Below are 3480 nucleotides of genomic sequence, written 5' to 3' on the forward strand. Positions count from 1 at the left end.
CCACACACACACACACACACACACACACACACACACACACACACACACACACACACACACACACACACACACACACACGAGAAACCTTCCTTTCCACTTCCATCCCATTTTTTTAAATCTGTGGAATTCCTTGACCCCTCTTTCCTCTGATGTTCCGGTCAAGTTTGTGTCCTTTACGTGAATGCACAAAGGACAGAACAGTAAAAGGGGAAAAGAAGAGAAACCAAGAATGGATGGAGGGAGTTAGATAAAGGAAGAGATGGATGGATGGAGGGAGAGAGAGAAGGGGAGGGATGGAGAGGCAAAACAACCTTTGAATCCAAATGAGCTGACACACAATGCATGCCCTCCCTTCCTCTCTCTCCTTCTCTCTCTCTCTCTCCCCCTCTCTCATGCTCTAGATCACTGTCTCTCTCTCACACACACTCTTACTTCCTCGAACACATGTGCTTGCACTCTCTCCCTGTCCTCTGTGTCTCCTCATCCGATCAGCGGAGCACAGGAGGTGATTTCTGCCACTTGATTTATTAGTCATCGCTGGTTGTTGGAACAAGCTAATTAAAAGGAGCGTGAGCGTGTGTGTGTGTGTTTGTGTGTGTGTGCATGTGTATTTGTGTGTGAGATTTAGAGACTGACGCTGCTGCTGCTTCTTCTGCTGCTGCTGTTGCTGCCGTCCCCTTCATCAGCTCTCTCACGCTTTGCTGTGGAGCAGGCGAGAGGAGAGAGAAGAGGAAGAAGAGGAAGAGAAGGAGGAGAAAGAGAGAAGGGGCAGACACCTGGGTGGAAGGACATTTTCACACCACTTCCCCTCATCATCTCTTCTGACATGGCCACTGCTTAGGAATCTGGTGCCGTGGCAACCGTCAGATCCAAGGTAAGGAGGGAGGGGGAGTGGTGAATGAAGAGGCAGACGGGGAGGCTTTCCTCTCCTCGCTCCCATGCCGGGATGATTTGAACAGCATGCCTGCCCGGGATGCTGTAACGGAGCAGCCGCTGTTGGATTTTCTGCACCCTAACCGGTCAAAGACCCGCTGTTACGTGCTTCTTCTAAGAGTCGTGTGAATGTGGGGGGGAGTGTCTCTCGGTGGTATTCCCCAAACAGAAGCCCTAATTATTGAGCACCGGGCAAATCCTATTATGGTTTTACTCTCACCCTTTTACTTTGTTCTTTTAATAGTATAAGGGATTGCCCCTTAGTCAAAGGAGTGGGATGTTTGCTGTTTGTTTGTGACTCAACTCAGGTGTCAGGATAGGTGCATTGTTCACACATAGCCTCTATGTGTGGAAGTAGGACTGTGCATGCAATCTGAACTGCAAGTGAGTGGTTTGACAATTGCCGGACAAAAAATAAATAAATCTCAACACACTGAACACACACAAAAGCGAGCTGAGGTATTCGACAGTTTGCTCTGATCGCATGTTCTGGCACCTGACTCCATGCAAATGGTCCAAAACAGTGTCCAAAATACAGAGTAATACTCTGCTGACAAAGTCTTGGATATTTCGTTTGCAGCTCGTGTATGTCTTTGGCTGTGGTGCAGACATGAAATAGAGGAACGGGTGACTGACAGTTGGTATTTTAACGCTGCATTGCTGCTGCACATCCTCTCATGTTACCGCTGCACAAATGTGGATTTTTGCATAAAAAGACACGCAAGAGCATGCTTTGGTAAAGCAGGAGTGAGCATGATCCAGATTGTTTTGCCCAATTAGCTTTTGTGTGTGTGTGTAATAGAGAGAGAGGTTGTGTCTAAGTGTGTGCTTACATGCACAGGGATGTCCTGGGGCAGGGTGGTGGACTGCAGAGGCAAAAGAGAGGACATATGGCTGCCTGGGTCTCTACTCTTTGACGCGAGTCCTCAGAGCAGCAGACGATTCAAATGTCCTGCTCCCCCTGAAGTGCAGGCGTGTGTGTGTGCTTGCTAGTGTTAATTCAACTTTCCCCTCTGCTGCTCCCTTTGCTTCTCTCATCTCCACCATTTTGATTTCAGTTCTCTCATGTTTTATATTCCGATGGGTGTATTGCTGGTGTGTGTGGCTATGCAACAAAGTCTCTTTGTCTCTGGTCTGTTTTGGGAGTTTCTCACCATCATTGTGTCTGCTGACAGGTTGATTTCATTTTCTCTAATTGATAGATGGACTATTCGATTAGGCCCCTTTTCACATGGACCTTTTAAACAACCAGCTGGACCGCTTCTCACTTTCATGCACTCACTCTGCTATACAGAAACAGATTTTAACCAGCATTTCTAAATGACTGCCACAGGCTCACTTTTTCAAGAACGTAAGTAATTGCAGTTCGAGGTGGATCAGTTATGTATGACCTGCTGATTGCAGTTATCTAAGAACTAAGAAGTCATTGACACTTTTTTTTCCCCTCCAAAACTGCATCAGGGTATAAGATCTTCTTTTCCTCTCTCTCCAAACAAATCTCAATATAAAGGGCTCCACTTTGCTGGAGAAAAAGGATATAAATTGCAGTATATCCTGTTTATCTGTTGCCAGGTTCAGACTGCACAATACCAGCCCAATTTTGGTCAATTCAAGTCACGCAGGACATCAGTTCAAGAACTGTAAAATTGAGTAGACAGCCTGCATCATAAATTGCCAAGTCCTACCCACTGGTATCTTTTAAGGGGTCAAGCATGATTGCTTGGGGAGCAAAAGACGATTTTATGTCTCTATAATGCCCTAATCTGACTTGGTGATTATCATGACAATAATATTGTGTAGTCTGAGCCCAGTATACTACAACATGCCTGCATTTCTTTGTAATTATACCTTCAAAATGCCAGTGGTGGTAATGTTACTATGCTGCTGTCTCCAGCTTTTTTATTTCAAGTAGTGCTGACCAAGTTCTGACCACAAGGCATCTCCAGTCGCTACATAATTGCATGAAATCTTCACAGAATCATTTGTATCTCTGTTAGTCTGTCAAATGCACATTACATTTATTAATTGAGAATCACCCTTTGGGCCACTGATTCAAAAAATTCTTAAATACGTGCTCTGACTCAACTTTTTCCCATTTCATCAAAGGATACACTCGAGTTTATATCACTTCCCTGCTTTCAGTTAACACACTGCATGGACTGTGAGGATCAAACTTCTGCTTGCAATCATCAAAATCATCAAAATCTTTTGGTCTCCCAAAGGGAAATATCCACCTCTTAGCCTGACCGATCAAGAGACTGCATAATCTTAATGCACACAGAGCTCTTTCAAGGTGGTGGAGTGCTCCCCTTCACAGGCCCCTGAAGCAGACACTGGTGTAGTGCGGATCCGAATGGTCCCAAGCCTTATCAAATCAAGCTATTGGTATCAGTTCCAATAAAGCCTGAAGCCAGAGCTCTGTAATAGAGATGGCACGATACCACTTTTTTTATGTCCGATACCGATACCGATATCATAAATTTGGATATCTGCCGATACTGATATGAATCCAATATAGTGTTTTTTAATCAACAAAACTGTTTTTTT

The 3480-nt window shown here is 44.8% G+C and overlaps 1 protein-coding gene across 4 annotated transcripts in view; it reads left to right on the top strand.

The window, feature by feature from the left end:
* Positions 1–665: 665 nt before the first annotated feature.
* Positions 666–3480, top strand: part of plppr2a (phospholipid phosphatase related 2a) — an 88102-nt gene continuing 85287 nt past the window's right edge. For all 4 annotated transcript variants that reach the window (XM_005738081.1, XM_005738084.1, XM_005738082.1 and 1 more), the window contains exon 1: positions 666–874. The gene's annotated coding sequence lies outside the window, so the exon portion shown is untranslated. The remainder of the gene's footprint in view (positions 875–3480) is intronic.

The sequence above is a fragment of the Pundamilia nyererei genome, unplaced genomic scaffold (genome assembly GCF_000239375.1).
Source record: "Pundamilia nyererei isolate P.nyererei 1_Seehausen unplaced genomic scaffold, PunNye1.0 scaffold00081, whole genome shotgun sequence".
NCBI lineage: Eukaryota > Metazoa > Chordata > Actinopteri > Cichliformes > Cichlidae > Pundamilia > Pundamilia nyererei.